This window comes from Myotis myotis, unplaced genomic scaffold (genome assembly GCF_014108235.1).
Source record: "Myotis myotis isolate mMyoMyo1 unplaced genomic scaffold, mMyoMyo1.p scaffold_m19_p_15, whole genome shotgun sequence".
In the NCBI taxonomy this organism is placed as follows: Eukaryota; Metazoa; Chordata; class Mammalia; order Chiroptera; family Vespertilionidae; genus Myotis; species Myotis myotis.
The window spans coordinates 35,358,970-35,383,365 of NW_023416319.1; positions in this window are offsets into that span (position 1 = coordinate 35,358,970).

Consider the following 24,396-nt stretch of genomic DNA (forward strand, 5'->3'; position numbering starts at 1 on the left):
TTTCTTCCTTTGCAGTTGTTCTGTGTTCTTTTATGAGATGCTTAGTTAGGTGTGAGGAATGCCAGGTTTTGGTTCAGACGACAGGAGCTAAGGGAAAGCCAAGACTGAAGACTTCAATGGGGTTTCTTTGGGAAAAGCAAGGCAGGGCAGGGTAAACAGTTTAGGATAGGCCAGGGTGGATAACTTCAGAGGGCACTAAGCCTTTGGGGTGATTCCTAATTGCCTGGCACCTGCACCTGAGATGAATAAGGCAGAGACTATTGCCTCCTGGGGAGCAAGGTAGAGGAGGAAGGGCGTTGGGTTGGTTAGTTTGCATATCAAAAGCATGCTCACTGCTGCGCCCTTTGCTACCTCTAAGAACTGGTTGGTTCCAGGACCAGTGGTCTCTCTTCAGCCAGAAAGGTTTTTAAGATGTCAAAACATCATATACAATACACAAGGAATAAGCAATATAAATGAAACAGTACTTCTGCCTGTACTGTTTTCATGACTACAATACATTTTGCTAAACACCCCCCTTCCTCCATATCTATCATTGAAAGCCTACTTAGCCTTTAAGTCTCAGTTCAAATATCAGTTTCCCCCTGGGAAATTTTCCAGTTTCTCCCAGCAAGAAATGCTATTTCCTTGTGTGCTCCCATTACACTTTGCAATTTTCCTTTTATATCCCGCCTTGGTAATTGTGTCCTTGCATTACTTCACAGGGTTAACCCAGAGGAATGCTGGCCCAGCTAATCACCCTGCATTTGCTAATGTCTCATCTATGAAATGCAGAGTGATGGCTCCTGTCCCTCTCCCTAACACTCTTCCAGATGGCAGGGGGCAGCTCCTGTGTTGGGGTTCTTCTTTGGTTTTGTTGCTGCAAAAGGCACCAATGTTACTGATCAGAGCTGCCTGCCTCTTACAAAACAGTCTTTACTGTTGCTGAGAAATAGCCATGAGAGAGTTAAACACACAGGATATTCCATATTCACTCTAATTGAACATCACAGTAGCCAATGTGATGGAAAAGCAAGAGTGGGCTAGGAACTTGATTGCTTCAACCACAGGATAAGTCAGAGAACTGATTTTTAGATCATTCCTCACTTAGCTTGCTCTGTGACTGATCCTAGGCGATGAATTTCCTGCTTGGTTTTTCTGGGGGACAGGACCTAGCAGGAAACATGTTAGGACATAGGTATTATGATATGCGTTTCCATCTCACACCACAGCTCTTCAGCAAGAGTACTGACGGTGCTATTGTGAAGTTGGAAATATTAGACTTTAAAGGTCTCATTGGATGTAACATGTATTCAAAGATACATGCTGGTTGTCATGCCCTGTCTTTCCAGCCCAACATGAGAGGGGCCCATAGAGGGGCCCTTAGGACCCACAGTGGCCCCCAGGACTGGTCGGGCAAAACTCATTCTTGTCACAGCCTCACATCATTTAAAACATCATTTTACTGTTTGTGACTCCAGACAACTCATTCCCTAGATGTGTTCTCTTTCAAGGGCTCTCACAGTGGTGTGCTAGTAAATGTTTAACATCTGGCTTGGGGAGTGGGGATGGGGAAGGCCCTGACTTAAAACATTTGCTGTTTTCCATGGTGTACATGCTCACACCATGGTTAGTTTCAAGCTACGAATGTGCATTGGCTGAACAGGGAGTTGGGAGGAAAGGCACAGTGGGTCTCTTTAGCTGGCAGGGACCGGTTCCAGCACACCTCTGTGCTCTTCATCTCCCTGTGCTATTGGTTCTGTCTCCAACCGCAAATGCACGCATGTGTCAACTTGAGTTATGGACACTGAGTTCTCCCAGGAAGCTTCCAGGTTCCACGTAAACCAGTGGATGCACAGAGTGAGAAGTGGAGTGGTCCTTGTCACCTAAAATGCAGGTTCAGTAGAGTATGTCCCAATCTCAGCCTTGGCCCATTTGAGAAATCCTGTTACACATATCGCTGGTCTTGCCAAATTAAGTACTGATTGCTGTTTAGCATCCAGCCTTGAGGAACTCAAAGCAGTTTTTGTTATACTGAAAATGGAATTGTTATAAGCATATTTACCATTTGAAGAGATTGCTTACAATAAACTTCCTTAAGAATTGCTGAGTCTTTTTGGCGCTCCCTTCACACAGGCTTAATTGGTGAACTAGTCTGAGCTCCAAGTAAAACTAGATTGTGACCTTTCAAATAAACTAGAAGATGAACAAATTTATCTAATTGTTGGTGACAAGTTCAGGTCAACCTATTTCTCTGAAACTCTGTGTGAGTGTGTGTGTTTTGCAGGGTAAATTCTGGATGTCCATGTCTTAGGTTTCCACAGTTGAACTTATTTGGGATATAGTAATATGAAATGTGCTATTTTTCTAACTTCTCAGGAAGTTTTAATACTTAGCTTATAATGTCAGGGGAGAAATGAGCTTCTTTCTTACTGTTGGGCTTGGCATCCGCCTTTCAGAAACTAAGTTGGATTGAAGATACACGTTTGCCTGCCACTAGGAGTCATGATTGGAACTGGAGAAAAGTTAAAGTTCTGGGTTTCTAGCATTGCTTACCACAGAAGCTTACCCAGATTCAATCCCAATTCTGGTGGCGTGGTTAGAATGATGGTGGCGATGCTGCCATCATGGTGTGTGAGCTGCCCTTTAGGTGAGGGCTGATTGAAGCCAATCACCAATTCTCAATGGGAAAGTGGTAGCTACTAAGCAAACACATGAAGATCAGTGACATTTTACATTTATGTTTTTCTGGTAATGAAAGAAATGGTCATTGTAGGAAACTCAGAAAGTATAGAAAAGCATAAAATCATCCCAAAATCTCAGAAAGAGTGACAGTTAAGATTATAAATAATAAAATTAGATGAGATTATATGTGCATAGTTTATATGAATCTTATTATCAATGTTCTCAATGACACTGTACTACCCATCACCTGAATGTAATGTTGCTGATTTAACTCTTACTATTTAAAGTAAGCATGATTCCACTATGATAATAATAATTTGAAAAACACCCTTGTACCTAAATCTTGCCTGCCTTTTGGATTATGTGGTTAAAATAGAATGCTAGGTGTAAAATTATTAGATCAAAAATTAAAGACATATTTAAGATTCTTGTTTTATAGACCTGAAATTGCTTTTAAGAAAGGTTTTTAAAGATTACATTTCCATGGATTGCCATCTTCCTAAAAAGAGAAGTGTGAGATCCCTCTTTATTTTAAGATTAATAATATGATATAAATAGAATGGAATAAACCCTTGTGATGTTTTTACCTTAAGCTTTATTTGCCACGAAATTAGAGATCGATAGAGAAAAACAGGAAATGCCAGTTTGGTGACACCTTATAAAGAATCATTCATCAGTCATCACCAAAATTCAAGCTGCCAAAGTAGCAAGGAGAAAGAGACATTGGTAGTTTCCAGGCCTTATGCAAAGGCTCAGCTAACCTGGATAGCTTGTTGGGTGGAATGTCTTTGGTTATTTTTCTTTCTGCTGTAACACCAAGCACAAGGTATCTGACAAACAAGATGTAATATGACAAACAAGGTGTGGCCTCAGGTGTATTCCTGAATGAGTGGCTGTCACACCCATCTTCTAAGGAGGTGGTAATGAGGATTAAGAGTCTAATCCTATCGTTTTGCTGCTGTTTTAATTTATCATGTAGGTGTAATTATAGTGTTTCCCTTTTAAATGGCTCCTAATGTGTTTGGCCAAAGGGGAAAACCAAAACAATTGGTAAAAGTCAAGTGTTTTACCATCTGTCTCTATCACGTTTCCCTAGTTTCAGTTCCAGCAGCCCTGCCTGGGAGGACTAACTCCTTTTCACAAGTAGGTCAGATCTATTGATTTTGGCCAACAGGCCCAGATTTAGAAACACACAATGGCCTTCTCCCTACTTGCTCTTTGTTATTACTTATGAAATTATTATCAAGTAATAGTGTGAATAGTCAAAACAATACTGCTCTTAGATACCTTCCAGAATATTCTATGTTGAAACAAATATGTATATATATAAACACTTAACTTTACATTTTTTTAAAACAGCAACATAGTCTATGTATGTCTCTAAAGTAATTTTTTAACCAATTAACTAATGAATATATTTTGTTTTTTAATGTTTCTAATCATCACCACAATGTAGATCCCAGTGTATTTTGGGGAGTGTATATCTATGATTAAGTTCTAGATCAAAGGGTATATGCAACAAAATAATATTTCAGTGATAAGAACAAAGGAAAACAGAAAATGAGCTTCTGGAGATAAGAATGAGGTGAAAATAGGTAATAATTTAAGGAGGATTTTCTAAAAATAACCACATGATAAATTTTCCATTCTGCCATTTTAACGAGAGATTTAAGTAGCACTTGTTCTTTTTGTTGTTGTTTTTGTTTTAAAAAAATACTCAATGCAAAGAGAGACTCCAATATGGTCTTGAGATCCAAGGATAGCACTTAAAAATAAAAAAGGTTTGATACAGAGGAAAGAATGGGAGACCTCAGGTCATGTTATGTTTGGCCACAAATATACATTGTGATCTTTGTCCAATCAGCTCTTCAGATATCAGCTTCCCTATCTGAAAAAAAAAAAAAAAAAAAGTGTTATAAAATCTTTAAACTATCTTTTAGAATGGTTTTCTGTGATTTGTTTGTCACAGAAGAACAAAGCTTCCAGTACTATTGTTCATGAGTGGATGTTAGTCAAAGCTAGACATCATGGTTCTCTGAAAATGGGCTGTGTTGGCAAGGAGTTCAGTCTTTGCCCAGATTAGCACTGATGGGTGCTGAGGAACAAATAGAAGATATTTTAGGAGAACATTTTTCATGTCATTTGGCCCCACACATATGCTCATCAGCTCCACAAAGAATTTGAGCCAATACTCTATCGGCCTCAACCCCTGCACAGCGAGAAGCAATCTTAGGGATGATGGTTTGTCAGTGTTGCCCTATAATTTGAGTAACTTCAGTCTTTTCCATCTTGGTCTGATTTCAAGAAAGTATTTCACTGAAATGTGTGCCTTGATACCCACAAGTCTAGCACAGAAAAATGACCAGTGATATTTTCTGGGTTCTTCTTCTAAATCCCTCACTTATACAAATGATTATTTTAAAACTTCTTAAAATAACTGTCTTTTTAGACCACTGTGAGCAAATTAGTACCTCAATATTTTCAACTTAGCCTAATGCTAGGTAAAAAGTAAATGCTCAATAAACAATAGCAACTATTATTATTATAATGACAAGAGATGAGCAATTCTGTACTAGCCAATTAAGATAAGGTTCAGGACATGGAAGACTTTCAAATATATCAATAATATTGAAGATAATCCAGATAGAAAACATAACTTCCTTATCCCAAATAGTATAAAAACTTTTCATGCCAAAAATAGTTTAAATTCTAAAATTTACATTGAGCACTCTCCCAGTAAATCCAAACTAAGCATTTATTGCTACTCACTTTTCTTTCATCATGAGGTTTAGCAAATCTAAGGATCTGTCCCCAAGCAAAATAACTTCAATCTTTGGATTTCCCCTGAAAGCCCAGATTACCAGGGAAATCAAACCAAAAGTAAATAAAAGTTCACTGCAGATGTGGAATGTTCCTTATGGGAACTACTGCTTGATAGCTCTAAGTTCATGTATTTCTTTGAGGAGGGATAAAAATGGAGGTTGAAGAAAAAGGGTTGGAAAACTCAAAAGTAACCAATAAATTACTAATTATTGAGTTTAGTATGCTTTTGGGGGTCTTTGAAAACAGGGTTCCTGAAATGAATTTCCTCAGACAGTAGACAGATGACTCACCAACTTTGGCCATTAAGGCAGGCTGAGTCATCTAAAGTCAACTGAATCACCTGCTTTCAGCTCTGTTTTATAAGAATTGGGGCTGGCTAAGTATTTCTGTCTTTTTTATGGTGAGTATTAAGCATTTAGAATATGGAGAATGTGATGTCTTTAGGAAAAACCACACAAATTGCTCATGCACAGATGGACTACATTAGTGAAAGCAGATTGGTAATTGTTTTTAGTTCCTGATGATGAAAAACTATTCTAAACACCTACCTCACTGGATTCTTTACTCACCAGCTAAGCCAAGTGATACTTGATGAGGATCTAGGTTAGGATTTAAGACACTGATGGCTAACTCCACAGAGCCCTAAGACCAGCCCAGAGAACGTCCTGAGATGCCATTTGCTTTTTTCAAGATACTAATTTGGACCACACACAACATTATGAGTGGAGAGTTTTGTTGTTTTGTTTGTTTTTTTTGGGGGGGGGGAGTATTTCACAATAAGAGAATATTGAAAGAAGTCAGCCAACATTTTCATTGGAAATACTGAGGGAGCATTTTTGGGTGCGCAATTCTCCTGTTGGGTGGGTTTTAATGTTTTTGTTTCAGGGGGATGGAGTTTAGTGGAGGCAGGTTGGGGTAAGAGTAAGAATCCAGGTCAAGGAACATGAAGATTTTTGAACCATGTAACCCAGATGATCATCCAGGCCTTTCTAAGCTTCAGTGTCTTCATCTGATAATGGAAAGGGTTGTATCAGTTTGGTGTTTCAAACTTGCTTGAACATGAGGATCACCTGTGGCACTTGTTAAACATACAGAGATCCCTTGCCTCACCCCAGCGTATTGAATTCAAATCAGCAGGGTGAGGCCTGAGAATTGTTTTTTAACCAGCACCTTCGGTGATTCTTGTGTTTTGACAAGTTTGGGAAACACTGTATTAGATGATCAGTATGATATCTTTTAGTCCTAAGCTTGCTCAAATGATCCTTCAAAACACCAAACATTTGTCTTTTCTTCCCACTAAATTGGGCAGACAAAAATCAAATGGAGAGTAAATCAAGTTATGTTATGGGTGGAGAGGCGCTGGTGGGACTGGCTGGTCTGCCACTAGAATATGCATATGAAGATTATCTTAGATACAGAAAAACTGTGTGTTGTTCCTGCTCTAAATACCTCCTCTGAGGAAGAGCCTGATGAATTTATTCACCCTGGGGCTTGAATAGCTCAAGAGTCCTTGAATTTTCTCTGGTATATTAACAAGATTCAAAGCAAATTGAATGGAGGCATCAAGAATGTCAGCAATGAGGGCAAGCAGCGACCCCAAGGCAATGCCTTTATCTACTCAGAAAACTGCCTTGAACTGGCCCCACATTGAGCAGGCGAGTCTTCATCAGTTCAAGGATGGTGGAATGGGACCTTAGTCACCCAAGCAAGGAAGTTTACCAGCAATCGGAACAAAATCAGTGTCACCACTGCAGAGCACAAAGTCTGGAGAGCCTCCTCTTTTCACAACTCATCTGTTAACAAAAGACATTGGAGCAAACCTTTTTGTAGAAGAGCAAAAATTCATAGATCCGTTCTTTCACGTATTCAACATTACATTTTCCGTCCTCCCAGGTACCAGGCACTGTTGTAGGTCCTCTGGATAGAGCACTGAACAAGATGGGTTCCTGAGTGCATTGTGGATGTGTCAGCGTGTGTGTTCTAGAAGATGAGAAAGATGAGAATAGGCTACCCCAAAATATGCCACTTTGGCATACAGATTATTTTGAACTTTTCTGTCTGAAGTCGGTATAAATTTTCCTCTGTGAAGGTATCCCCTCTCCCCTCACCCATACCAGCAGGAGCAAAAGAGCCCTTATCAACTGAGATGAAGACTGTGCCAAGATAAACATGAACAAATAAATGTTACTAAAACAATTCTTATCTCCTGTTAGTTTCCCCCATATATCTACCTTCCCAGAATTTACTGGCCCTTAATGCCTTAATCCCTTTTCCTTTCTGTCTCTATTCCACAAATTTGTTGATCTTTGTTAAAATGGTACATAAGCTCCTGGATCTGTGTTTTTAAGATTTTCACTTCATTTCTTGAGGCCCTTTTATATGTATATAAAATAAACTATTTTCTCCTGTTAATCTGTCTTTTCTCAGTTTAATTTCCACGACCTTCAGAATAGAACCTAAAAGGGTAGAGGAAGATTTTCCCCTGATCTCCTGCAAAGGAGAGATTGACAATAAATAAGTGAACAAATAAATAAGAACATTTGTAATTGGTAATTGGTGTACTGGAAAAACAATAAATAAATTGTCTTAAAGAGTGATTAGGGAGAAGAAGGGTGAAGTATAGAGTCTACGTACACTATAGACTTTGCTGAGGAGATTTGGGAAGGACTATTAGACATGTGATGAGTGTATTTGTGTGTCTGGTGAGTGAAATAACTGAGGTCCAGAGAAAACCCAGGTGATGGTGAGACTAGAGCCCAGGTTTCCTAGAGTTTGCAGGTAACTTATTTTCTGATGAACTTAACCTTTTTAATGTTACTCCCAATGAAGAGAGATCTTACTTTTTGCCTCACAGATGCCTTAGTCCTTTTGTACTCATTGCTTGCTGGGATGTAAGTGCTGAAATAGGCTTAGAAATCTGGAATAGCGTAAGGCTCACCAACCTAAGAGTTGAGTAATTTTAGTAGCCTATTTCCAAAAGATTAAACAACAATAGAAGCTAGAACTATTGAAGTGCTGTAGACTTTTAACCTCACCTGTTGAAGACTATGGGGAAATGGCTTGTGCCCAATCAAAGGAGATATGGAATGGTTTGAGCACCAGAAATAAATCCAGTCCCAATTCTCATCCATTCCCTTAACTAGCATGGGAGGTGTTTGTTGTTGTTGTTGTTGTTTGTTGTTGTTTGTGTTTTTTTTATCATGGACCTTTACTACCACATTTCCATCCAGACTCTGGGCAATGCTTGAATCCTTCCATTGCAAAAAAACAAATTCCTTTTTAAAAAAACCTATAGACTCAGTCTACTCTGTCTTGTTTCCCATTAGCCGAGTGTGTTAATGGCATGCTCAGATAGGATGCCATTTCTGAAATATTCAACGAAAGATGAATTGTACCAAAATGATTTTTCAGCATTAGTACAAGATAAATTACCCATTCTAACAGTCCTAGGGTATTTTGTACTTCTTTTTCCTTGATGTTTCAAAGGTAGTGTTTTACACTGGAGGCTCAGGGAAATTATTATCTCTCTAGTGTTTGGTTTTTCTATACTGGAATACTTTAATACTAACATTTCTTCCTTTACCAGCCTAACTGATACACTCACTAGTCTGAACATCTTTGTGAGGTTCACTTACATTCATATAAATGATCCACCGCCATCTGGTGTATTAGAGAGGATACTACAATTAACAGGTTACTTGCAGTCCCACCAGGCAAGCAGCCAATTTTCCAGACCATGGGAATTTTCTTCTGGACAGATTGGCAAGTTCCAATGGCCACACAATTTTAATAGGATAAAATCTTGGCTTACTGTACAAAAGTAACTAAAATCCTTAATTAAATTATCTATGCTTTGTGATCCAAAAGGCAGCCCAGGGTGCTATACTTTTTATTTAGAGAAAACCAAAACAAGTGGCAACAACAAGTAATACTTATAATTTGGTTAAATAAAGTTCTAGCATATAAAATATATAACATTAACATAAATGATGTTGATGCCCTGTAAGTCGTTAGGCATTAATTGGGCTATCTACTTCTTAACGCAGAACACTTCATTTGTTTTTAGAAGATAAATATTTCCTGAAGCCTTTGAATCCTGTCTAGCACTGGATGACCAATGTTATTGCAGTCACTAGGTTTCTACTTGTGGAGTAGTGCCAATGAACTGAAAATAGCATTGCTAAAAGGACAGCTAATTGGAATCTAGTAAAATCTAGTATCCACAATTGGTAACTTTGTGCCAGGAATGTAATATAGTTGACAGGCTGACCTGCAACATTGTGATAATAATAATGTGTATTTCATAGGTTTGTTAGGAAGGTTATATGCCAAGTTCAATGTGTGGTACATAATAGATGCTCAAAAATGTTGCTAATACACACACACATACACACACATCACGCATTTCAAACAAGTTTTATAAGCAGACTAGAGGCCTGATGCACAAAATCCATGCAAGGGGCTTGCCCCTCACAGTCCTGGATGCCTAGGCCCTCACAGCCCTGGCTTTGTCCCAAGGGTCGTTCAGCCGTTCAGCTATTTAGTTGATTTGCATATTATGCTTTTATTATTATAGATGATATTTTTACTTGAAATTCTCTTATAAACCCACTATAAACTCTATTTAGCTAAGAAGGAGAGTCAAATGCCAAATTGAAATGGAATTAGGGATCATTTTAAATGGTTTATTTTTAAAAGCCTTCCTCAATCTATACCCATAGATATAAATATAGGTCTCTGTGGGTGTTTTGGGGACTAGGATTGGGTGGAGGAAAGGAAATGTTGAATTCAGTTAAGCAACTGGCTGTTTGCAACTAAAGATTTGTAAGTATTGGTTTGGCTGAACTTAATATTGTTTTTTTTAAACATGTAGTTTGCTGAAATTCATCTAAAAAAAGTTTTGGGGAGGGTGGGTTGGTGGGAAGAGATCAACCAAAGAACTTGTATGCATATATGCATAACCCATGGACTCAGACAAGAGGGCCATGAAGGCCTGGGGCAGGTTAGAAGGGGTCAGTGGGAGTGGGGCGGGGGGTGGGGGGGGACATGTAATACTTTCAACAAAAAGGTTTAATTTTTTAAAAAGTTTATATCAAGCTTTAGGGTAACTTTATCATGGTTTTCTTTCTTTCTGGAATATCTATTTATGTCATGCCAAAGTTTAAATAGAAAATTAATATTCTTCTTTAAGACACTTTGAAAATAAATAGCCATTTTAGAATCTTTCTTAGAAAAGGGTTCCAGAGCAAGTGAAATGACAGAAGCAAACGAGGTTCAAAGGGAATTTTAAGCAAGTTATTTTCATCTCTAGCTCTGTTTGCCAGTAAGTTAACAAACAGATCATTATGGGAAGGTACAACTCAGTGTGTGTGTGTGAGTGTGTGTGTGTGTGTGTGTTTGTGTGTTATGTAATTCAAAGGTTGTGAAATTGGTTGCAAAGGCACTTTTCTGCAAAAGCCTCTGACTTTTCTTTTGAAATGAAGCTGAAATGTGGAACCCTGATAAGTCTAATCTTTACCACTAGGGGGTGACAGCTGATAATGAATCAGCTTCTCTTAATGTGAGCCAACCCACTGGCATAGTTTGGTAGGTGCTGGAGTAATGATTCTTCTTTTACTGATTGCCTGGCGATGTTTGGTTTGATGTATTCTGTTTGCTGAACATGCTCCACACCCAGTAGCATTCTTCTTGCGATACCCAACATGGGCCTGTGGAAGGACAGCCAGTGCTGGACAGTTTTGTAGATTTCAAGTGTCTAGAAAATTAGTTAACAGATAGGAACGTTTATTCCTCCTGCATTTATTTAATGAACACTGAGAGTCTACAGGCCCTGTAACCAGCACTTGGAATACATTGGTTAACAAGAATATAATATCTGCCCTCGCTGGTTTGGCTCAGTGGATAGAGCGTCAGCCTGCAACCTGAAGGGCCCCGAGTTCGATTCTGGTCAACAGCACATGCCCGGATTGCAGGCTCAGCCCCCAGTAGGGTGCATGCAAGAGGCAGATGATCAACGATTCACTCTCATTGACGTTTCTATCTCTCTTTCTCCTTCTCCCTTCCTCTCTGAAATCAATAAAGATATACTGAAAAAAAATTTTTTTTTAAAGAATATAATATCTGTCATGAGGGGGGTTTTATTGTAAGGGGAAAGATAACAAAAAGCAGGTAAGCAAACACATCAATAAAATAATTGTGAGCTTGAACAACACTGAAAAAGAAAAGAAGCATGAGGGTGAGATATAGAATAACTGGAGTTACTAAAGAGAGACTACATTAGATCAAGTATTCCTTTACCAAAGGCTTTGCCATGCTCCATCTGTCCAGCAGATTTCAGAGGCACATTGTATCTCCTACTTTGGTCGTTCTACACTTACAGTTCTCATAACTCAGCATTTTGGTGCCTTCAAAGCTTGACATATCACTGGTGGTTGATATCTAGCACTAGCATCCCTCCTCAGTACACCTCCCCGCAGATACTTGTAAAACTTCATTTAAAAAAAATTATTTGAATGGAAAGAATATGCCTGTCTCTTTCTATTCGCATTACGAAATGAAACTTTGGTAATGTGATTGGCCTGGCTTGCATCCATTTTTGTCTACACAGTTGGGGCACTGCTTAAGAAATATCCCACACACATTTTTTTAAAAAAGATAACATTTATTTAAAGTTAAAATGATCTAGCATGAAAAATAAGAAAATTAGCCGAATGTTGATCTAAATATTGGCAAGACTATAACTTTGGTACTAATGACATTACAAGATCATTTTATGCCATTACTGATTTTCTTTTTTTACCTGAATGACCTTCACTCTTTATTCTCTATCAGTTAAGTCTGCCTTGTCTTTTATCTTCTAATAGGTCTCTCTGTCCCTCTTTAAGTTCCCCTGCATACCATGTGCACTCCTTTCTTTTCTTTATTCCAGAAGTACTTGTGCAATTGACTAATTGGCTAAAAAATACAGTATTCTTAGAATTTTATAATCATTTCATCTCTGTTGAAAAAAAATGTTAACTGGCTAACCAACAATCTCTCCTTTCCCCAGCCTCACTTGCAGCTAAGGATGAGACCTGTGAGCCAGTTCTAGCCAGTGAGAAGTGAGGGGAAATATACTGGTATCAGATGAGAAAGGCACAGCCTCCATGACAAAGGGCCCAGGTATAAGTGGAGGCCCTCTCATGGCCTTGGCTCTTCCCTTGCCCTTGCTTTGGATGAGGTTATGAAGGATAGACTGTCTAGATCTACACAAGCATCTTGTGAACAAAATGGAAATCCAAGGGACTCTTGGAGATAGATGCCAACCCAGTGCTCTTGACAACAGAGAGCTGATGGGCCAGCTCTGGAACGGTCCCCCTCCAGCTTCTTGTTAATATCATTTAATTTAATGCCTTTATTATTTACACCACTATTAATTTGTTATACTGTTCCTGGGAACCAAATGGATTCTAACCAACACAATCTGAATATTAAAATCCCCTGAAAACATCATCTCACTTTTAATTTTTATATTCCTCCTGAGAATTTGTCCCAGTGCTCGAAACAGAATAGTGGCTAAATAAATATCTACATGTTTTCCTTTCCCCCTTCTCCACTTTCTCCCCCACCCACCAAATGAACTTCTGGAAAGTAATCTTATGCACTTATTTAAGGGACTGCTGAATTGGGACAAGGAACTTTCCCACATGGGCCGATTATATAAGATGCATATGTGTCAGAGGGTAGCTTATGCTCACTGCCATAGCAAATTTTAATTATTTGAGCTTCATAAATGCATCCTTTTAGAAGGCAGAAGTCTTTCTTTTTCATCTTTCTATCTATCATGGTGCCAGTGCTGTGCCTTGTACAGAGTATACAGACATGGGTTGAATAAGTGCCTTCCTGCTCCACTGGGGAGAGAGGAGGATGAAAGTTGGCAGCAGGGAAATGTGTTTTGCTCCTTGAAAGGTATTCGATGGAACCCTGTAAATTTCTTGAAGCTGAAACATTGCCTTATTCATCTTTGCATCTTCTCTACAAGTGTTTCTAAGAGCATAGTCTGATCATTCAACATCAACTAGAGCTTTGCTAAGAATTCTCATTCTGGGCCTCACTCCAGAACTACAGAAAGAAAATCTCTGAATGGGGGCCCAGGAACCCAAGATTTCACTCACTTGTGAATCACTGCTCTGGTATCTAGAAAAGTTTCTCGCGTATATTAGACACTCAGTAAATAACAGAATGAATAAACGAATGATGCAAAGATAGAACAATCTCTCAAACTCAGCCAATCTCTAAAGTCATTCCTTTCAAACTTAATATTTATTGAAGGAGATTGAATATTTCATTTAGAAAGTAGAAAATCCCCTTTTTCAAGTGGGCTACATATTTTCTTCTTCGATAACTAAGAAGAAAAACTATGTAAATGATTCACTTGGTTATCAAATGTAAATAAATTGAAACCAAGAATGATATTACTTTTAAAATACATGGGCACTTATAAATGAAGACAAAACTTTCTAAGTTCCCAACCCCTTAAGTACCCCTGATTACTTCTCTATGATACTTTTCCCCATGAACTCCTCCCTAGAACCTGGACATAACTAGATTTGGCCACGGGTTCACTGAAGAATGAGTTCACTTCCAGACAGGGAGAGAGCTTATCCACAGTGAACACAATGGTGAGCACAGATTCTTCTTCCAAGTGGTAATCTGGCTGTCACCCAGCCTTTCTGACCCCAGCGAAAGGCCGAATCATTTCCATGCCAGACACACCTCCTTCAAAGCTGTGGTTACGGAGGCTTGTGCCTTCCTGCTCCACTAAACTAGGTTGTTCTGTGTATGGTCCACCGTGGCATAACCAGATCAATTATATGAGGAGGCACCATCTGGATTCTTTCTGTGCAGGATGAGAGAAAGCTCTTGCTGAAAGAGATGATGCTAAGGGATCATTTTAATAGTGTGTGGTCACAAGGAAGTGAGGAAGTGTCTGTCTGGAGGGAGTGAAGAAGTCTTCTTTAGCCAAGTAGTTTGCACAATAAACGGGAGCATCTAACCCCGCCCGTGCAATCCAAACTTACCTCTCTCCTCCTAACAAAGTCAAGCCAGTTTCTCCCCCTCCGCCTAACATGCCATGCTCCTTACAATCTATATGCATTTGCCCAAGATCTTTTGCTCCAGGTGGAATTCCCTATTCTCTTTACCAATAAGAAGGAGAACAGCGCTCAAAATAACCATTGGGTGGTTACTATGTGCTTTGTATACATTGTCTCTTTGAATCCTACTAACAACTCCAAGAAGCAGGTCCTATTATTATCACCATTTTACAAATAATAGCTTGATAATTAGAAGGGTTAAATTACGGCTCAGGTCATCTAGCCAGTTCATTGCAGAAGTGAGATTCAAATACAAGACTGTCCGATTCTAAAGTCCATACCAAGAGCCACTGTGCACTCCGTGGAATTTTTTTGCTCCTCCAAGTTCCACATGGTCCATGAAGCCCTCTTTGATATTTTAGATTGATTATTATCTAAACCATACTTACTGGTACTTTAAATGCCAAAGTCACAGTGTCAGAGAAAGAGGGATTTCAGAGGATATCTAGAGTGCCTCTCTTCTACAGATGAGAAAATTGAGGATCCAGAGGCTGTTCTTGTCAGAGGTCTTACAGAACTCAGACATGAACTTGGGGCAGAACCTTGAGGATTCTGCCCTCACCCCGGCTCTGCCCCTCGAGTTCCTGATTCAGTAGGTTAGGTGCAAGGGCCTGGGAATATGTGTCTTTAAAATAGCTTCACGATGGAGTCCAATCATCAGATAAACTTGGGAATCACTAATATTCTCTATCTCTTGGTGTTTCATCTATTTATTTGTGTTGTCTCAGCTCTCAAATCCTACTCTATTGAGACTTTGTTCGATACCTCAGTATCTCTTACAGTGTCCAAGCAGGAGCTAGGCATATTTTAAGTGTCTAGGAAATGCTTGTGAACTAAAATTAAAAAAGCTTTAGTTACTGAGTATTTGACAAGGAGATGTCAAGGAAATGGATTAGGGCAATTAATTCCAAGGCCACATAGAGCAAATACTTCACGTGGGAGGCAAATAAGTGGGGATTATAAGATGTGGCTTCTCTCATTTACTCCAGCTCATAATGACACGGGAGCCTGGTGTCCAACACTTTCAGACAGTGGAGTTCTGATGTCTGATTTTCTTTTGCCTTCCCAAGCTGGGTAGACATGCTTAGTCAAGGTGACCCTCAGGTGCCCAGGACATGTTTTGTTCTGCTGTGAGCACCTAGAACCAAGCCCCAGTGACACTCTCGTCTTGGAGTGGCAGAGCCTTATATGGAAGCAGAGTGTACTTTTTGCTTTACTGAGGGATCTTTAAATAGCAGGGAACAGCAACTCAAAGCTTTTCAAAGAGCTACTTAAAGTTATTTTTCTCCATGACAACAGCCTGCCAATAAGGATAGAATTTAAAGAGCTAGGACCCCTAAGTAGAAAGAGAAAAGGAAAATTACCTTGCTGAATTGAATGCTCAGCGATGAACCACAGCCAGAGTATAAATCCCATATATTGACTCACAACTACAGAACAGATGATGCGCAATCAAACTGCATTCTTTAATTATCTGTGTGCAAAATCAGGAGGATATTTAAAGGTGTTCACTTGGTGGTAGATGGGGTGGAGGGAGATAATCACAGGCATAGGCAATGATTGCTGGTGTTGGAATGATGTATTCGTTTTCTTGTGTGTTACCCTTAGAGATTTGGAGGACTGGCTTTGTTTTGGGTGCTAAAGATCAAGTTCTAAATAATCCTCTTGGCTACCCTGTGCCTTCTCCGCCTTGCAAAATTCTCTTTTGCCCTCCTTCATGAAATCTGACTCCCAGGACAGAGACTCAACTCCTGATTTCCTCTTTCTACCAAATGAAAATATTCAGATGCCTTCTCAGGGACCTTCCATTTTTTTAATAAATTAAAAATTTATTTTTTAGAGCAGTTTTAAGTTCACAAATTGAGGGGAAGGCACGATGACTTCCCATATACCCCCTCAATCCATATGTATGGCCTCCCCTATTGTAACCCCCCACACCACCACCACCAAAGTTGCTACATTTATTACAACTGATGAACCTATATTGACTTATCATTAACACCCAAAATGAACCCATTGCAGGGTTCACTCTTTGTGTCATACATTCAATGGGTTTGGACAAATGTATAAAATGACCTATATCTATCATTACAGTATCAGACAGACTGTTTTCGCTGCCCTAAAAATCCTCTGTACTCCACCTATTTATCCCTCTCCTAATCTCCCAACCCCTGGCAACCACCGCTCTCCTACTGTCTCTATAGTTTTGCCTTTACCAGAATGTCATATAGTTGAAACTCTACAGTATGTGGCCTTTTCAGATTGGCTTCTATCACTTAGTAATATGCATTTAAGGTTCTTCCATGTCTTTTTAAGTCTTAATAGCTCATTTCTCTTTAGTTCTGAATAATATTCTGTAATATTTACCCTTTCACCTATTGAAGGAAATCTTAGTTGCTTCTATTTTTTTCTTTTCTTTTTTTGGTTGCTTCTAAGTTTTGGCAACTATGAATAAAGCTAGTATAAACATCTGTGTGCAGGTTTTTGTATGGACACAGTTCTAACTCCCTTGTTTAAATACCAGAGGTGCAATGGCTGAATCTGCTGGATTATATCATAAAGATATGTTTAATTGTGTAATGAAACTACCAAATTGTAATCAAAAGTGCTGTACCACTCTGCATTTCCACCACCAATGAACGAGAGTTCCTGTTAGTCCATATTCTTGTCAGCATTTGGTGTTGTCAGTGTCCTGGGTTTTAGCCATTCTAGTAGGTATAAAGTGGCATCTTGCTATTATTTTATTTTCCATTCCTTGCTGACATATGACATGGAGCAACTTTTTATATGCTTTCTTGCCATACATACATTACATTTTCTTTGGTGAGGTGTAATGTACATAAAATTGGATTCTATGTGTTCTTATTTTTGAGTCACATCAGATTTTTATTTCTCTGTTTGCAGAGGCCACCTTTATTCCACACATTGGAGGGATTTATGTGATTTACATTCTACTTCTAATTGTCCCCAGAATGAGGGCAGACTTGCCCTGATAACTTTCTTAATCCTCCACTTCCAACCAAGTCCTAGTCTAACTCAGCAGCATTAGCGTTAGAACGGAACAATTCCAGAAATTGAATTGATACAATTTTTTATCTGATGTAGGAATACGCTCTACAGCATTCCCTACAAGTGCTCATGCAGACTTTTAACAGTGACGGATAGCTTTCTAGATTGACAGCAGCAAGTTTCACCACTGACCAGTACCACAGATTACCATTTACTTAACAAACATGATTGGGTGCCTTTTATTTATTTTTTAAAAATTGATTTATTATTATTTTATTGATTTTTGAGAGTGAACAAGGGAGTGGAAAAAAGAGAGAAACATGGACGTGAGGAACATCAGTGGGCTGCCTCCTGCATGCCCCCTACTGGGGATTAAGCCTGAAACCTGGACATGTACCCTCACTGGGAATCTAACTGGCAACCAACCTCCTGGTGCATAGGATAATACTCAACCAGCTGAGCCACACCGGCCAGGGCGATTGGGTGTCTTTTATATGGCAAACTCTGGGCTAGGCACTGGACTAGTGTATCAATCAGACAATTATCAACTTCTTTTTTATGAGGTAAAATTGGTTTTCTTATAATGGCAGGCTCATGTGCTGCCCATTGAAACCATATAATTAGCCACTTCATTCCTTTAGAAATTTGAAGACAACAGATCCCCTCGAAGCCCATTGTCATCTGGTCACCCCATTCCTTTGGACATGCTCCAGTTGGTCAATGACCCTTTCAAAGACGATTGCTCAAAATTTCACCTTTCTTCCTGGGCTCTTCTGCCTGTGTTTGGATGCTCAGGTGCTAACACAGTTGCCTAAATCTGTGGAGTTACATTGCTTGACATGTTTCCCAAGTCTAGAGGTGTAAGCTTCCGTAGTATATATCCCTTAGGGCAGTGGTTCTCAACCTTGGCTGCACATTAGAATCACCTGGGAATCTTTTTAAAATCCTGATTTCTGGGCCTCATCCTCCGGAAATTCTGTTTCTTTGTAATGGGGTGGGGCCACAACATTAGTAACAAAGAAACAGAATTCTAGAGGATGAGGCCCAGAAATCAGGATTTTAAAAAGATTCTCAGGTGATTCTAATGTGCAGCCAAGGTTGAGAACCACTGCCTTAGGGAGAGGAGTTGAAAAGATTAACTTCAACCTGGGGAGTTGTTCTTCTCCTGCTCTTTAACCAGAAAAATAAATGTGATTGTAGCTTTGAAAATGGAAATGCCGGCTTTTAAATAACTTGCAAATGATAGAGTTCAAGATTTCAAGGGCAAAATGGGCTTCATAAAAATTCTGTGATAGGAACCCCTACATTCTCCTTTCCATTGGTAAATTGAGAGTATAAATGGTAACCAGAAAGCATTCGCCTCTAGCTGTGTATCACTGAGAACTAATGTTCTCTGACCAGTAAATAATGTTAACTTACAAAAAATTAAGACAGGTTTCTCCACTATGACAACTTAAATAGCAGTGATTACACTCCTTGAACTTTTGCTCCCCACTTGGCTCCCAGCTTGACTTTGAGGAAAGAGGCACCTGAATCTGGGGCCCGGCTGTTACACCAAAGTCCACTCAATGCCACCAGGACAAGGTTTTGTGGCTGATATTACCAAGGATCAGGCACCCCTCTGCTCTTACACTTGGCTTCTACTAGAGCTGAAAAGCATCTGACGTAGGAATACGCTCAGGAAGACTGGACCATTTCAGGAAGACTGGACCATTCCCCTTACCTCAGAATTCAGAAGGATTGACTCGTTCTCCTGGCTCATTATCTTCTGCTCGCAGTTTCCTCCTTGTTCTGTGTCCTCTGCCTTTCTCTGCCCTGGTCTGGGCCCCAGGAAGCTGACCCTGCAGGTGGAGCTTGGCCTAGGAGAGGCCCAGGGAAGAGAGAGTTCGGTGTATATCTTCCAAGCCCTGTGCTTCTGCAACCTGTTTCTAGAGGAGCTGTGCCCAATTACTCTAAATTACAGCTGCTGCCAAGCAGCCCTGAATCTAGGGTTCCAGCTCTTTCTAGGCTCCAGAAACTCCCCTGGGCCCTGTACCCTAAGGCTGGGAATGGCCGCCTATCCTTGCTACTCTCTGGGTGCCTCAACCTTCCTCACTTTTCCTGAACCCTGCCCTCCCCTCCATCCTGTTATTACAGCATCTTAATTTCAATCATCTGGCAAGAGAATTCTTTCCTGCCCAGGTCCTGCAAATAAACCTTTCTAAGTCATGGAGGACCGTACCACCAGCACCAGGGAAGCCTTCTTACCTCCTTCAAGCAGGTGTAGGACCAGAATTTGGCAATCCCAACCTGACAGCTCCTCAGAGTCACCTCAAGAGCTTTGAAAGATATACACATTGTAAAACCCACCTATTAATGAGCCTCTCTTGGTGGGAGGTGGTGGGGGTGACCTACATTCTCTACTTTTAAAAAGATCCATGAAGCAAGAATGATAATTGTGCAGGTTGGGTGATGGGTGCCTGGGGTTTGTTATACAATTTCTGTGTGTAAACAATTGGGATGGGACAAAGAGATCCAACACCTTCCATTTACTGCAGTCCTAGGTACCCGGGACCTGGAGTCCCCACCTCCAGAGGCCTTTATAGATTGGGGCTGAGCAGATTTGGCCCAATTGAACAGCTCCCACTTACATAGACACAGTGTGTGACCTTTAGCCAAATTCTGTCAGTGTGAAATTGGAAAACCCAGGTCACTACATTCTGGAGTGGCTCTATCCTCTGCCCCTTCTGTGTGAGCAGTTACCCTGAACTCCCATGGTTGTATTTGCACCGTACCAGAAAGGGACCCAGAATTTTGAGTGAAAAATTCAGGTTTCCAGTCTCTGCTCCTGTGTGAGCCTGAGCAAGACACTTACCTTTTCAATTTATTTGATTTCTTTGATCTCATAGCAAAGTAGTTAAAAGCATGTCTCTGTGTTTGAATTATAGTTCTGTCACTTCCTAGCCATGTGACTTTGGGCAAGTTGCTTAACTTCTGTATGCCTCAATTTATTTTAATCTGTAGAGTGGAAATAGTAATAGAAACCACATCATTGGGTTGTTGGGGAGCTCAAATGAGCACTCTATGTAAAGGGAGTATATTGGTGCCTAATGTATAATAAGTTCTATGTAGGTGCTAGCTAGTGTTATTATTCCTACTTAAATTTATACTTATAATTTTGGAGGACTCAACAGGAGAAAATATGCAACAGTTTTCAGATATGGAGCTCCCAGGGGTTTTAAAAATCACAAAATTTGAGAACTACTGCTGTAGATCTTGCAGATATTAATAGCTATAAAGTCCCAGTGCAACAGACTCCCTAGCTGCTGGTCATTTTGTGTAGTTCTGGGCTTCAGCACCAGCCTGGGTGGAAGGCCTGGCTGGATCTGGGACTGACACAAGCAGCCCAGCTTACTGGGTCGGATGTGTGGGAGGTGCTAGTGAAGGCAGAAGAGCATCGAGGATGCTCCTAAATCAAATGCAAAAGACAAAAATGCCGAGATGGCCTTGGCTTACATGTGTCCATTCTCAGCCAAATTGAGGACACACGGCTTCATTTAGCTAACCTGACCTCATGTTCCTGTCAATTAAGAACTATGTGAATGTGTTTTGAATTTTCTAGGCAAGGGTGTATTACCTCCTAATGCTGAGCATTGAAATTCCTGATAAAATGCAATTGCCAAAAATTGGACAGTGTGAGAGGGAGGGAGAGAGGGAGAGAGAGAGAGAGAGAGAGAGAGAGAGAGAGAGAGAGAGAGAGAGAGAGAGAGAGATATTTAGGCCTTTTAATAATTTAGCAATTTATTGTTTAATTTCCTTTGATAAGCATGTCTTTATACTGGTCATTTATACTCTTTGGCATATTTTGTTAATCTTTCCCATTCCTGGTGGCTATGTATTTTAAAGTCACCAGCTATGGAAAGTTAGGTCTTATATTACTAGTTTTGGTTGTGAATGGCAAGGAGACATAGAGTCATAGTGCAAGAACGCAATTACAACCTATCATCTGCCTGGTTGTGCTGAAGACTGTCTGGGGCTCAGACTGGGTTGGCTGCCTCCCTGGCGATGTGCGCTGGGAGCCATGTCTGAGGCACACCCCTTTCTTTGGAAGAATGACATTTCTTTGCAAGTTCTCATCTTTCCACTCCCTGCTTTATCATGTGTCCTGGACAGAAGCTGTGTGACAGTGCCTTGCTGGCCACAGTGGATGGCGATTAACCTCAAGTGAGCAGTCAGTGCCTCGCACCTCACTCTGGGGGAGGGCTGGGAGGGGACCCAAGCAGGTCTAACCAGAGTCCTTCCTTTGGATTTATTCCTCTTGAAAATTCTTGAACATACAACAAAGCTAAAAGAATTTTATCAGAACACCCACTGCCTAAACTCTACCATTAACCATTAACGTTTTACTACATATTTATCATATACCTATCTACCCATCCCTCTAGTCAGTTATTAATTCAAATTGTTTTTGGTGCATTTCAAAGTAGACTGCAGACATCGCTACATGTCTCTGAAAGTAGGGTTCAATATTTATTTACAGTGGGTTTTCCTTTGGATATAAAAAATCTTATAAAATGAAACGCACATATCTTACATATCTTAATGGTACATTTGCAGTTTTGACAAACATATACACTCAGGACTTATTTTCAGCGGGGCAGTCTGACTCAGCTATGGATTCTGAAAGTGCTCTGGGGATAAGAATACCAATGTGGAGGTATAGCTAAGAGCTAAAAATCATTTTGAAAGTATTGTATTCATTTCTGTCCTTTTTTTTTTTTTTGGCAGTTTATTTACATGAGCCCATGAATTCTCATATGTATCCCCAAACTATTTTGAGTATTTTCTTTTACTTGCATCTCAGCCTGTCTAATATATAAATGGTCCTCTTTAATTTGAAGTAAGGTATTATTTGTCTATTGCAGGTATTAGGACCAACAGGAGAGTTTAAGGAAGTCTAAGGTTTCTTACAAATCTAAGAGACCAAAGCCAGTGAATGAGTGCATTGGCCTCACCTAGGTTCTAGCTGTGGACTCGGCATATGTAGGACTAAGAGACAATTAAAAAATGTTTTTATTGGTTTAAGGTAGAAGAAGGGAGAGGGAGAGGGAGAGGGAGAGGGAGAGGGAGAGGGAGAGGGAGAGGGAGAGGGAGAGGGAGAGGGAGAGGGAGAGGGAGAGGGAGAGGAGAGGGAGAGGGAGAGGGAGAGGGAGAGGGAGAGGGAGAGAAACTTCAATGCAAGGGAAACATTGATTGGTTCCCTGACCAGGAATCAAACCAGTGACCTCTCAGTGCATGGGACGGTGCTCAACCAACTGAACCACACTGGCCAGGGCAAGAGACAGTTTTACACAGGCACTAGCAACTTTAAAGACAAATGTTTAACAAATTTAAAAGAATAAAACAAAAACATGACACAAGAGAACCTTGATATTAAAAGTGTAGTTACAGATAATAGAGGCAGGACTCTAGTAGACTTGCTAATTATTCTTTGTTAATCAGCTTAACAATAACCCACAACCGTTGGACCAACTTCTAATTATTCTTTGTAACTTTGAGCATTGCCCAGGTTGTGTGGCCTGAGCTAAATAATTACAGAAACAGCGGCAGTGTATTTACAATGTTAGAGGTGGAATAGGTTGCAAAATGCCAAAATGAGTCCAATCTGGAAAATGTTGAGTCCATGTGTGAGAGAAAGGAGAAGAGAGCAAGACTCTCAATCATGCGAGGGGGAGTAGAGGAAGTGTTTTATTGCCCAAGAGAAATTTCTTTTTCTTTTTTTTTTTGTTCTTACATATGATGCTGTTTATCAGTTGTGATATTTTGGTATTCTATGGTCATCATTGATTGCTTTTTTCTCTCATTGTCTCAAACCAAAATAAAAATTTCTTCTTTGGTGATTTTTAAAAAGTCAGAATGGTGGTTACTTGGAGGAAAGGGAAAGGCTTGTGAATGGAAGCGGAGTCTCCTAGGGTAGGTGTCCATTGTTTCTTGACCTGCATGACGGTCGCAGGTCTGTTAACCTTATATTAAGCTATGCACTTGTTTTGTGGGGTTTCTGTTTTTGTGTTTTATATTTTATGATAAAAGACTTAAAATATGAAGCAAATATGTAAAGATGTTAAGATTTGGTAAAGCTATGAGGTGGGCATGTTATTAATGCTTATTTCATTATACTCTTTATTTCCTGTATCATTGAATTATTTTATAATATAAAATTTTAGTTTAAAACCTTTCTTTCTTAACTTCCAACATATCTTTGAAAGGACAGAATTTTTATATAGACTTCCATTTATGAGGCCTGTTGAGAGTGTGAATAAATGACAGCCATCCCAAAATTGTCATTAGCATCTTCTTCCTTTGCAGTTATTAAAACTAGTTCTTCAATCTCCAGATCTTCTAGCTTCTCAACTCTTTGGCATATTATTCTGATTCATTATATATAGAACTTCTGACCTTTATATATTTAAGACTTCATATTAAATTTGATCTGATCAGATCTACTCATTGACACAGTGGATGGGAATAATAAAAGTAACTATTTGGATAATTTATGTTAAAGCTTTCTTGTTCAGATAACTCAAAGAAAAGCAGAGAAAGGAGGATAATGGTGATTATCTGCATTACCTAATTATTGCCCCAATTTCAAATTTTGTTTGGCTACTGAGGTTCTTTAAACACACACACACACACACACACACACACACACACACACACACGTGCGCACACACACACGACTTTATTTTTTTTAGAACAGTTTTAGTTTTACAGTAAATTGAGATGAAGG